Source organism: Mercurialis annua, linkage group LG1-X, assembly GCF_937616625.2.
Source record: "Mercurialis annua linkage group LG1-X, ddMerAnnu1.2, whole genome shotgun sequence".
NCBI classification, from domain to species: Eukaryota; Viridiplantae; Streptophyta; class Magnoliopsida; order Malpighiales; family Euphorbiaceae; genus Mercurialis; species Mercurialis annua.
Genome location: NC_065570.1, coordinates 10559488 through 10573851, shown reverse-complemented (window position 1 = coordinate 10573851; position 14364 = coordinate 10559488). Strand labels below are relative to the sequence as shown.

General features: G+C 32.9%; 2 long non-coding RNA genes across 2 annotated transcripts; both read right to left on the bottom strand.

The window, feature by feature from the left end:
* Window positions 1-2104: 2104 nt before the first annotated feature.
* LOC126665140 (uncharacterized) lies at window positions 2105-4037 on the bottom strand. The gene is made up of 3 exons (XR_007637534.2): window positions 3773-4037; window positions 3062-3163; window positions 2105-2507 (listed from the first exon to the last, which is right to left on the bottom strand). It is a non-coding gene; the product is annotated as an uncharacterized LOC126665140 (long non-coding RNA).
* A 1826-nt stretch (window positions 4038-5863) lies between these two features.
* Window positions 5864-8108, bottom strand: LOC130014651 (uncharacterized). Its single transcript, XR_007637533.2, has 3 exons — window positions 7663-8108; window positions 6952-7053; window positions 5864-6397 (listed from the first exon to the last, which is right to left on the bottom strand). It is a non-coding gene; the product is annotated as an uncharacterized LOC130014651 (long non-coding RNA).
* Between the last annotated feature and the right edge of the window lie 6256 nt (window positions 8109-14364).

Sequence of the window (14364 nt, the reverse complement as noted above, 5' to 3'; positions counted from 1 at the left end):
TGATATAACTCCTTCTAAAAAAGAGACAACAACTCCTTCTAAAAAAGAAACAACAAACCTTTAACAGAGAAAGGCAACAAACCTTTCATAAAGAAAGGACAAAGTAAAACATTCATAAAAAAGACAAACAATAAAAAATAGATAAAACTAGTATAGCTCATAGACGAATCCATTTTGTTATTGAAAGATCATCAATTGTAATACCCCAAATGATTAAATTGTCTAATTGCTCCACGTGTCTAGTGTTGAGTCGCTGGAGTGGCAATATCGGAAGAATTTTCGAGAAATTAAGATAAATATAAAATTCTAGCAAGACGGTTTCGAAAAGATTATTGCGAGAGAATTAATATTATATTTCAGTTATAAAGTTGGAATTGAAGTTAGAAAATAAAAATGTTAAGAAAGTCGCAAAATAAAGTACAGGGACTAAAATGGTAATTTAGCCATATAAATTCCGAACTGAAAATTATTTCGCCAAGGTCCGCGAAATGTTTTATAGTATATGTGGTAAAAGTTTCGGGTCAATCGGAGACCTTTTAAAATTTGGACGCGAATGCGTTTTGGGCTAAATTGCAATTTTTGAAAAGTTCAAGTACCAAAACGTAAATTAGCCAATTAAGTCTCGAGAATAGCAATTAAAAGATTATTGGCGGAAAATAATAATATTGAGTTAGTATTATTTATACGAATATAAATAATACGAAAGTAATCGAGTTAAAAGAATAATTTAACCATTTGGTTAAATTAGAAAATTTAAAAGAGAAATGGTTTAAGTTAAAGAGTTAAAGGATTAAAATGGACAATTAGCCAAGATATATCTCTTCCATTTAAGAATATTGTCTAAAAGAAAGTGAAAATTAGATGTTAGAAGCTAATATTCAACCACGGACCTTCTATTTTGCCCTTTCTATAACAAACACCCCCCCCCCCCCCCCCCCACACACACCTCCTACTTCAAAAACCATCAGTAAACCCTATATATTAATGGTGGCGCTCATTCACGGTCTTTTAAAACGAAAATACTCCTGACGCTGCCAATTAAAAAAAAATTGATCGCACCACGTCAGTTGACATGTCAGCAAAATTTTAAAAAAAGAACACCCAAAACACCCCTATTTTTATTTAATCAAACCAAAACCCAAAATCCAACAAAACCACTCATTTAAACCCAAACCACCCGCCGCCGCCGGTCGTCTTCTCCGGCGGCACTTTATTCTTGAAGAACAGATCAAAAACAGATTCATCTATGTTCGTGAAGAACCAAAGACATGTTCTTCAAGAACGAGGAAAATCTGGATTTTCCTCTAGAGAAGACGAACAACATCTCGTCTTCTCTTACTTGAGAAGATGAGCTGGTCGTCTTCTCACATAAGAAGACGATCGGAGGCGGTGGTGGTTTTGAATTGGCGGATGGTTTGGGTTTGAATGGGTGACTTTTGATTTGGTTGTTTTGTTTTATTTATCGAAGGCTGTTTTGGTTGGTTAAATAAAAATAGGGATGTTTTGTATGTTCCAATTTTTTTTTCGAATTTTTGCTAACTTGTTAGATGACATGGCGCCGTCAAACTTTTTTTAAGAATGGCGGCGCCATGAGTATTTTCGTCTAAAAGGACCATGAATGAGCATTGCTATTAGTACATGAGTTTTTTTGATAAAAAGGGAAAATTAGAGGAGACACGGATGATTATCATCCGATGTTGGACTAACTTTACGAAGAAAGTATTTTGTTTAGCAAAATCCATATAAATTGACTTTTCTAGCATTTTGATATTTTTCTAATTTATTCTTAATTTGTTTTTTTTTATGTTTTCTCAAACTCATATAAAACAGTTTTATTTACATCATAAAATATGTATATATTTTATGTAGTAATTTCCCAGAATACATGTTTTGGCATTTTAATTACAACTTTACATTTCAAGTTTTGAATTTTCTTTTTTGACTTTTTTTATTTATGAAAAATACTTTTGTTTTAATTTCACAAATACCTTTCCGGTTTGCAATTTTGGTTTTCGGTTTTTTTGGTTCGGTCGACCGAACTGACTAAACCGACCAATAATTTTTTATATAGTGTAAGATTAGTATATTGTCACGACCCAAATTATTGAGCCGAGACCGGCGCTAGGGAATGGGAGTGGTAGCTCCGAAACCCGTAGCAAGCCTAAAACCACTCTAACTTTTTCGCGGAAACGCAAACACAACTATCCTATAGACATATAATAAGAAAGACACGTTTACAATCATAACATAACATCATATATAGACACATCATCGATACAATCATAGTGGGCATTTCACTTCCGTAACTGGTACGTACTAGCCCATCTATCGATCAATACAAAAACTGACAACCAAAAGATGTCACATCAAACAAACATTAAACACGTACACAACCTATAAGACCTAACTATACTAGGCTAAGACTCGTCACACGTATACTACTGCAGCACCAAGGGGTCTTGTACCCAGCACACCAAAGACGGTCTGTCTGATCCGACTCTATACACCTGGAAAACATCAATGTGAGGGGTCAGTATTTGGGGAAATACTGAGTGAGAAAACACATTACTAGGGTATTATAGAAAATAACATCGCATTTAAAACAAAACACATATATACAAACATATTATACTTCAAGCATTTGATCCGATCGAAACCCTAATATCTTAGTATGCATAATGAACATTATCACAACATCTAACGATCGATCGATATGAGTCCGGGATAGTTCAACCAGCCGACTCGCAGATACAGGCCCCGGGATAGTTCAACCAGATAGGCTCTGTATCGCATGCACAAACAAGTATGATAGACGACCCATGAAATCTCTATCTATGACTTACCCGGACGCTGGTGATCACACAGCCTATTGACACCCAATAGGTAGCTTGTTTCCCCCGGATCATATACTAGTTTTCACAATCTATATATATTCGATAATACGATGTACAAATTCATTTCTATCGATAAAATACTATAGCATGCGATGTAGTTTAATATTATATTTATAATATAAAAACTATCTATTGCGTAATAATACTCAAAGTAAAGTTTAACTCACAACGATCGCTATTCCTTATATCCAAACGTAAGCTCCACACGTCATTCACTCTTTTAACTATTCCAGCTCGTCGATCTCGTACCTCGTCGATGTATCCACTTCCTATTCAAATCATACGTACGTTTAATTTATAAACGTAGGCTTAATATTCAAACTCCTAAGTTATAAACTTAGGTTAACACAATCGTATCTCTAATACGATTCTTAACTTTGATAATCTCTTAATCACCCTTCTCTTTTAAACGTCCTAGTTTACGTTTTGATATTCAATCGAATCACGATTGATTACACGACTTGAAATTGTTTGAAATCGAGTTTCCGCGTCGCGTCAGGGCTCTGGAAGCCAAAATCGTCGATTCCCGCTAACGAGGGACTGCACGTTCGTGCAGCAGGGTACTGCACGTTCGTGCAGTACGCTGCACGATCGTGCAGTTGCTGTGCTGCACGATCGTGTAGCACTTGCTACACGTTCGTGCAGCAGTCTGCACGAACGTGCAGTCTGCTGCACGTTCGTGCAGCCTTTGGCTGCACGATGTGCAGCCCCGGGTTCATTCCCCGGGCCATTTCCGACGTGCTACGACATACTAAATCGATCCGTAACGCTTAATAACATCACAAACTCAAGATTCAAGCTTAAAACGTCGAATTCAAACTCAAAATCATTAAAACGGTAAAACCGCTCGAAACCCTAAACCAAAACGTCAAGCTTACCTCGATTTGAAGCTTAAAGATGATAGGGAATTGAATTCTTAATCCATCGGCGCGAGAATCACTCGATTTGGACGAGAAACGGCGAAACCGCGGCGGATCGAATCGATCGCCTAAAACCTTCTGTACGCTCCTTCTTCTTCCTCTATCTGATCTCTTTCTTTTCTTTATATAGATTGGCTAATTAGCCACTTTAGTCCTTCATTTCTTTAACTTAACCAATTCTCTTTTAAACTTTCAATTTTAACTAAACGGTTATTTATTCATTTAAACTCGATTATCTACGTATTATTTATATCCCAATAAATAATACTACTCCAAAAATAATTATTTCCGTCGATAATCTTCCAATTTCTATTCTCGAGGCTAAATTGGCTAATTTTCACTTTGGTCCTTGAACTCTTCAAAATTGACAATTTAGCCCAAAATGAATCCGCGTCCAAATTTTAAAAGGTCTCCGATTGACCTGAAACTTTTACCACCAATACTATGAAACATTTCGCAGACCTTGGCGAAATAATTCCATTTTCGGACTTAACTGGTTAAATTACCACTTTAGTCCCTGAACTCTAGTTTGTAACTTTTCTTGATATTTTTCCTTATTTTCTTATTCTAATCTTCAAACATATACGTCTTACTCCATATTATCCTTTTCTTTAATATCCCATATCTTTATCTTTGCAACTCCGGTCCTTTTCTGCCGGACACGTTGCACTAAACGGCACCTGAACTTACGGGGTATTACATTCTTCCCCCCTTATAAAAATTCGTCCTCGAATTTTCATACAACCTTTTTACTTATCTTAAACCCTTGACCCTTTTCATTTGTTCCTTGTTTAACATTCAATACTATATACTTTGTATTCCATCACACGCTTTCTTGACTCGTCGCTCCTATCCTTGTACATCTATCGCCGATATCCTTATTAAATCCGACGTCTTTCTAATATCACACAATATCCACCTCATCTTATCATAAGGGCAATCTTCTATCTTCAAAGCATAAACTATAAATCGATTCCTATACTCAACTATCCTCTTTTCATACTCCTATCATACAATATGAACGTCCTAGTTCACCGTCCAATCATTTTTATTCCGCTAATCACGCACATCTATTATTCACTTCTTCTCTTATATCGTCATTTAAGATCTTTGACATCCCGTCAAAGAGATACTTACTTTCTAACACATCACTAATCGGGTACATATCACTGTCCAACGTATTCACGATCTTAACTATATACTAGCTCGTTAACTCGAAACTAAGTTCATATCCTAGAAGCATAACGTCTATATTTTCGCAACGATACGTATTCATTCGCCTCTTGGTCTTGACCGCATCTTGCTCGCGAGCACTTCACTTCCGTTACAGAGTTCTGGTCTAGGTATACTTACATGAAAACAAAACTCTTTCAAAACTCTTTCGATAAAACGATTCATCTTGAACTTTAAATCAAATTTCATTTTCATTTTAACAAAATTGTGCACTAGGGTGATGACGTCTCTCATCCCCAAAGAGTTGCCACATCTCACCTTTTCGTCCGAACATAATGCATATGATGCATGTCCTATTGATGTATGTACAGATATATGTAGTGATGCACTTCTATCAATGTCGTGGCACTTATCGATGACTATCGCGGGTCTAGGCACAACTATGTTTTCAAAATCGTTTACACAAACAACTTTCAAAAAGTTTTAAACTTCGAGTTTTGTAAGTTCTCTAGACCTTTAAACTCTGTACACGGTAGGTTCTTCCACTTCTGTAACTTCATACTTTTTCTTCATGCACATCTTAACCCTTCAATCGATTCCGACAATTCGATTTCGATACCATCTATACGCCATATACGTATTTCGCAAAGAAACAAACAAAGGTTTCACAATCCATCGATCATACTTGTCATAATGAAACAAACAAGAATTTCACAATCCATCGATCATACTTATCATAATGAAACAAACAAGAATTCTCAATCAATCAAAAATTCACAATCAATCAGCTCGATCTTAAAACAAATAATACAAACGACTTGGATCAGACATGGCTCAATTATAGCTGCAGTAGTTCCTAGCTTAGTCTAATGACCTAATACCTAGGAACAAACAAACATCAATCACAGACTTGCAGTGGTATCATGGACCAACTGCACTCAAATCACATATTAGCAGAGGTAACTGGACCAACTGCTCTGATACCAACTTTGTCACGACCCAAATTATTGAGCCGAGACCGGCGCTAGGGAATGGGAGTGGTAGCTCCGAAACCCGTAGCAAGCCTAAAACCACTCTAACTTTTTCGCGGAAACGCAAACACAACTATCCTATAGACATATAATAAGAAAGACACGTTTACAATCATAACATAACATCATATATAGACACATCATCGATACAATCATAGTGGGCATTTCACTTCCGTAACTGGTACGTACTAGCCCATCTATCGATCAATACAAAAACTGACAACCAAAAGATGTCACATCAAACAAACATTAAACACGTACACAACCTATAAGACCTAACTATACTAGGCTAAGACTCGTCACACGTATACTACTGCAGCACCAAGGGGTCTTGTACCCAGCACACCAAAGACGGTCTGTCTGATCCGACTCTATACACCTGGAAAACATCAATGTGAGGGGTCAGTATTTGGGGAAATACTGAGTGAGAAAACACATTACTAGGGTATTATAGAAAATAACATCGCATTTAAAACAAAACACATATATACAAACATATTATACTTCAAGCATTTGATCCGATCGAAACCCTAATATCTTAGTATGCATAATGAACATTATCACAACATCTAACGATCGATCGATATGAGTCCGGGATAGTTCAACCAGCCGACTCGCAGATACAGGCCCCGGGATAGTTCAACCAGATAGGCTCTGTATCGCATGCACAAACAAGTATGATAGACGACCCATGAAATCTCTATCTATGACTTACCCGGACGCTGGTGATCACACAGCCTATTGACACCCAGTAGGTAGCTTGTTTCCCCCGGATCATATACTAGTTTTCACAATCTATATATATTCGATAATACGATGTACAAATTCATTTCTATCGATAAAATACTATAGCATGCGATGTAGTTTAATATTATATTTATAATATAAAAACTATCTATTGCGTAATAATACTCAAAGTAAAGTTTAACTCACAACGATCGCTATTCCTTATATCCAAACGTAAGCTCCACACGTCATTCACTCTTTTAACTATTCCAGCTCGTCGATCTCGTACCTCGTCGATGTATCCACTTCCTATTCAAATCATACGTACGTTTAATTTATAAACGTAGGCTTAATATTCAAACTCCTAAGTTATAAACTTAGGTTAACACAATCGTATCTCTAATACGATTCTTAACTTTGATAATCTCTTAATCACCCTTCTCTTTTAAACGTCCTAGTTTACGTTTTGATATTCAATCGAATCACGATTGATTACACGACTTGAAATTGTTTGAAATCGAGTTTCCGCGTCGCGTCAGGGCTCTGGAAGCCAAAATCGTCGATTCCCGCTAACGAGGGACTGCACGTTCGTGCAGCAGGGTACTGCACGTTCGTGCAGTACGCTGCACGATCGTGCAGTTGCTGTGCTGCACGATCGTGTAGCACTTGCTACATGTTCGTGCAGCAGTCTGCACGAACGTGCAGTCTGCTGCACGTTCGTGCAGCCTTTGGCTGCACGATGTGCAGCCCCGGGTTCATTCCCCGGGCCATTTCCGACGTGCTACGACATACTAAATCGATCCGTAACGCTTAATAACATCACAAACTCAAGATTCAAGCTTAAAACGTCGAATTCAAACTCAAAATCATTAAAACGGTAAAACCGCTCGAAACCCTAAACCAAAACGTCAAGCTTACCTCGATTTGAAGCTTAAAGATGATAGGGAATTGAATTCTTAATCCATCGGCGCGAGAATCACTCGATTTGGACGAGAAACGGCGAAACCGCGGCGGATCGAATCGATCGCCTAAAACCTTCTGTACGCTCCTTCTTCTTCCTCTATCTGATCTCTTTCTTTTCTTTATATAGATTGGCTAATTAGCCACTTTAGTCCTTCATTTCTTTAACTTAACCAATTCTCTTTTAAACTTTCAATTTTAACTAAACGGTTATTTATTCATTTAAACTCGATTATCTACGTATTATTTATATCCCAATAAATAATACTACTCCAAAAATAATTATTTCCGTCGATAATCTTCCAATTTCTATTCTCGAGGCTAAATTGGCTAATTTGCACTTTGGTCCTTGAACTCTTCAAAATTGACAATTTAGCCCAAAATGAATCCGCGTCCAAATTTTAAAAGGTCTCCGATTGACCTGAAACTTTTACCACCAATACTATGAAACATTTCGCAGACCTTGGCGAAATAATTCCATTTTCGGACTTAACTGGTTAAATTACCACTTTAGTCCCTGAACTCTAGTTTGTAACTTTTCTTGATATTTTTCCTTATTTTCTTATTCTAATCTTCAAACATATACGTCTTACTCCATATTATCCTTTTCTTTAATATCCCATATCTTTATCTTTGCAACTCCGGTCCTTTTCTGCCGGACACGTTGCACTAAACGACACCTGAACTTACGGGGTATTACATATATATTTATAGTGTTTATTTTTATTTTTTATAGATTTGTTTCCTGGAATTTTTTTTATTTTTTATAGTGCAATAGTAGTGTATATATAGTGTTTTTATGGTGTTTATATAGTGTAAGATTAGCGTATATATAGTGTATAAGTAGTTTATATATAGTGTATAAGTAGTGTATATATAGTGTATTTATGGCATTTTGTAGTGTTTTTTGTGGTTTACACCATGAAACATTGCAAATACACCATAAACACTGTAAATGCACCATAAATATACTAAAAAACGGCAGAAATACACTATAAATATACAAAAAATACATTAAAACGTAAATATATTATAAAATCACTACAAATGCACCATAAATCAATTTGTTCTTTACAAAATCAATATTAATAAACAAATTTATGAATAAGAGAAAAACAAAATAAATAATTATATGAATAATAGAACAATTTTATAAACAAAAAATTATAAATATACAATAATTTATTCACAAAATATTTAAATCATTACAAAAAACCTAAAAAATTACACAAATCTAAAAACGAGTTGAGAAATTCATAGCGCGAACGGAAGAGATAAACGGACTAGTGCGAACGGAAAGACGAAAGGAAAAACGGCCGGAAACAACAAAAAATCCATCGGAAGTAGACGAACGGAAGCGCTAACGGAAAAACAAACGGAAAAGTAACGGGAGGATAAAAACTGAAAATCAAACGAAAAAACAGAAGAAAAGAAGAGAGAACTTTGAGAGAGAAGAGAGAGAAAAGAGAGAAAAAAGAATGGCTATGTGAAAGTTTTAACCTAAAATGAGATAAAACTTGTTTTAACCTAAAATGAGATAAAACTTCTTTATATAGTGGGTATTGTTAGCTTATTAGGTAATGTAGGAAATAAGGGAAAAATAGGTCAAAATGGTGTAAATACTTTGCCAAAAACAGGTATTTGTAAAATAATCCCATATTTTATTATATACTTATTATTTATATTAAATATTATGATTAATATTATTATTGATTATATTATGTAAAATTAAACTATAAAATTCTAGTTTTTTTTATTAAAAACTCTCTCAAAATAGTACTATTTTGTCGAAAGATGTTATTCTTCATTAATTAATTAAAATCGACTTAAAAAAGTCTCGATTCTAGCGTGCTAGCAGATTGTTACAAAAAATCATTATCTCTAAGGGCTTTTTTGGCAATTTTATGTGCCACCCAATTGTGAGAGTGTCTAACAAAAGAAAAAGAACACGATTGAAAGTTGTGACTCAAAATTCTGCAATTCTGTAAAATGATATTGCTATTGGTATTTAGTAACATCCCATTCTTCAGTGCCTCTATGATCCTTTTAGCATCACCTTCGAAATTGGGAGATGAGAGCCTCAATCTCAAGGCCAGTTTGATGCTCTCTCTCAACGCTGCAGCTTCGACGATAACCGATGAATTAGCCTAGTCCACTTGAAATACGGAGTTAATGACCCTCTCAGTACTATCTCTTGCCACACAAGCTCCTAAACCCGTTACAGCCACAAAAGCCACCATCAAAGTTGATCTTCAGAATTTGGTCTGGAGGCGGTAACTAACTTGTATGAACAGCTCCAAGGACTGGGCATCAAAGAGGAGGATTTGTTCCTGTTATAATTTCGTTGAGGGAACTGAATCGACCAAAGAACCTAGACAATATGTGTCACCTTGAAACGAGATTCACTCTGTTTTCCTGCCAAAGTAATAGTTTTTTCCAACAACAAGTAACACTCTCCTCCTTCCAATTTGAGATCAAGTCATCTGCTCCCCGTCCTATCCACACCGTCGACGTAAAAGGACATAACTTTCTAATCTTTTCCACATTTCTTAGTTAGGGATATAAATTCCTAATTTTTGATTTAAAAGTTTTTTCTGGAGAATTTAGATGTTAGCCATATGTGTTTGTCCAGCGTTTCTAGCATCTTACATCATCCGGTCAAGTGACCTTTGAAATTGCTCGATGGTCTTTATTAGAGCGTCACGATAATAGCGATGAGAAGACTATTTTCGGTTTGATTCCGCCCGGAGCATCAAAGGATGAGAATCCAATTGTTAAAAATCATAAATTGAAAATCGAAAGACTAAATTTTTTGCTTTCTATGACTTCAATCTATAAAAAGATGGTGTCAAAGTTTTAGTTTAGTTGTTTCAAAATCATTGCTTAAATTTTCTACTCTCAATTATTAAATAATTTTTATTCTCTCCGTCCCATTTAGAAAGTCCCCCTGTCATTTTTTTTGTGTCCCACTTAAGAAGTCTCATTTTACCTTTTTAGCATAATTTTTCATTTTTACTTATTATGTCAATAGCAAAACTTATTTACAAGACTATCAATGACATGCATAATTCCAAAGCACCATTAATGACAAAATAAAAAAGACTTTCTAAATGTGACAGAGGGAGTATATAAGTATATAATTTTTGATTTTAATACGAAATTGAATTATATATTTTGTAAATACTATTTTAGTTTTATAATCAAAAAAATTATTCAAAATAAAAATATTTCAAAATAACTTACTAAATTTTATAATCCTAAATGATATACCCTTCAGAGTCTAGAAGGTGCAATATTTCTTCTTAACCCAAAAAAGAGGGTGTGATGTGGATTGATGTAAAATTTAACACAATATGCATTCAGCCAAAGATGAATATGCATGACACTTTATTTTTATTAAATTATAAAGCACTGATTAAAATATATTGAATGTTGTTACTTGCTATAAGCTACTCAATTTTTAATATTATAATATTTAATTAATTACCATATTATATATTGAATATTACTGTTAAATATTTTTAGTTATTATTTCAGTTTGTATGTTATATTAACAATTAAAACCAAAATTAAAAAAAAAATTGTTGAAACTTTTTAATTGAGTGAAAGATTAGTTATTCTAAGTGTGCAATTAAAATTTATAGATTGATTTAAAATAATAATAATAATATAACAATATAATGTAGATTGATTTAAAATATAAACTACGGACCCATTTATCGGTCCATATCCGTCTCTAATTATATAATTTATGAATGAAAAATAAGTTTGAATATAATAATGATGGTGGAATTAACAATTCGAAGATTGAGGATATACAATTAAATTAATCTGAAAAGGATGAAGGGTATATTTTGCAATTGTGGAAAGCAACTAGAAGATTGGTTTGATTATTTTTTGATTTAAAGTGATGGAGCTACTCTTAGATTTTGACTTTGTCAAATTTTTCTCGAGTTTATTAGCATTTTTTTTATAGTAAAATATTCGTTCAATGGTCTAAAGTCATTTATTTAATAAAATTATAAAAAATTAATCAATGAGAATGAATATATGAGTTAAATATGTTGCTAACAATTTCTTTTTATCATATTGAAGAATCTTATTTGCAGATTTTTTTTTTCATATCCAGTTAATCAATTTCGGACAACAATAAACAATTGGGACCTAATTGGCTATTAATTTGTTCGCACTTCGCACTATGCCGATGAATAATGATGATGATCAATTTATGGATAATTCATTTTTAAGTAATAAATTTTTAAATTTAAATCAACAATTTACTAAAATAACAAAAAAAAAACCGACATAATGATAGAAGAGAGATAAATTAAGCTTTATTTCACATAAAAATATCATGTACAGTCACAAGTTTTAATAACGTCTGGTTAAAGTAAAAATTCAAACAACAACTTCACTCAGTAATGGATTCATAATTTTTATATGTTGGGACCTATAAATAAACTAAAAAAATTTAAATTAAATATTAGAATAATAATAGAATATTTTTTTATAATTACCAAGAATAAATTTTCATATCTTAAAATATTATATAATTATACCGTCACTCACACTATTACATTTGTTTGTTTCAATATATATTATTAAAACTTGTAAAAAAATATATGTTATATAATAAGTAATTAAATATTGATAACTCATTTTATTTTATGAAGAAAAAATATCACAGAAACTATTGATTTTTAATTTTTTTCTCAATAGTACCCCGACGTTGTAAATCGCCAATTTTACTTTATATACTTAAATACTCTTTTTTTTCAAAGTGCCTTTTTGATGAATTTTGTTGGACCATTTAGTTAATATTTCCTATTTGATATATACAGACAAATTAACTAATTAATTTATCAAGGTATTAAGTTTACTGATGCTAGTAAATACAAGTTATAATTTTTTTCGGCAATATATAATTAAAATTGTAAGTATACGATATCACAAACAAAATGATATAATGAAAGTAAAATATCAATATCATAAAAAAATTATAACAGTTAATTTGAATTGTTATTTAAACAATAAATAATAGTTGAAGAGTTTTCAAATTTAAATGAACTAAGAACATTAAATTAATGAAGAGATACCAATAATACAAACAATTTAAAATATCACTTTCATATAAGTTTTTTTTATTTAATTGACTTCTAATATTTATCAATCAATTTTAATGGTTGCATACAATAGATCTAATTTATCAACCCTTTATTCTAAGACGGTATTACTCTAACTTTTTTTCTCTCCAAACGATAGATTAGATAAAAGACAATTAGATAACGCTAGGCCCTAATTTGGAGAAGCCATTTGAATCTTGCATGCTTTGGCTTCTTGGGCTATGTTATGGGCTTCTACATTGTCTCTTTTGGGGATATGACCGAAACTGCAGTAGTCGAAATAGGATGAAAGGTGCTGAATATCTTGACGGAAACCCCAGCTTGCACTCGAGGAGATACATCCTGAGTTTATAGACCGAGATACCATATTTGCATCACCTTCGAAAACTAACATGCTTACGGAATACTATAGCATAACATTCCAAATTGTTACTGCTAACACGCTTACGGAATACTAGAAGACAATCAACAATATATAATTAAAGCATTAACATTATTTATTTATATAGACCAAATAATGCAAACATAGTGATCTGATTCAATGTTGTATAACTATGTAATTATTACCTCTTCAAACCGACTAGCCTTAATTGCTTATTTACTAACCAATTTAACATCAATTTCATATTTTGTTTCATTGTCATTTTACATGGAGCACGTGGATGCATGTTGTTTTATTGGGCAATAATCTTTGGGTGGTTTCTTTTTTTTTGGAAGATTTTTACATACAATGGTTATCTCTTTGTTTTAAGAAATACAAGTCATTATGGATTTTAATATAATTCTTCATCAACTAGACTCTTTGAAAAACGAGAAATAAGCGTATTTTCAAGTACAAGACATTCAAGATTGATAAGTTAATTTTTAATAGCATTAGTAAGGTTGTTTTATTTCACAAATCTTTACATCCAAGCTTTTCTTATTCTAGTTTGGATGTTTTTAGTAATTTGGATTTTTTTTGTATCCATTCTTGATTGTTCTAACTTTTTTGCCTTCCTCATCTTCAGGTAGAGCTAATACAAATATTATTTATATATATAAAGAAAAATTGTATAGACGAAAAAGTAATTATTGGACTATATAAGACAAACATTTAATACCTTATTTCCACTTTTTATATTTTTGGTTGTGTGCATTTGGTTTAATTGAAATTTAATTCTGAAGAATCAAAAGCATTCTTTAAGGTCAAAAAAATCAAACAGCACTTTGGTTATAAAGGATGTAGGGTTTTAAACAAACTGCATCAACCCAATTGATTCGGTTAATCTTTTAATTATTGTTTACTTTTTTTATTATTTAATTTTCCACATGGCTAACGCGCAATTGATTTGTTACACGAATGACATGACGCAACGGTTGTGTTGTATAATTATCCGAATAGTAATTGAAATGCAACAAAAATTTATATATTCATCCACCTCAATCGCACAAGATATTCTTAGGTGAATGAAATTCACTACATAGGATTATGTATCATTAATCTAATGCGTGACACGTGGTGTAATTTTTTTTATAACAACCAATTAATAAAAAATAT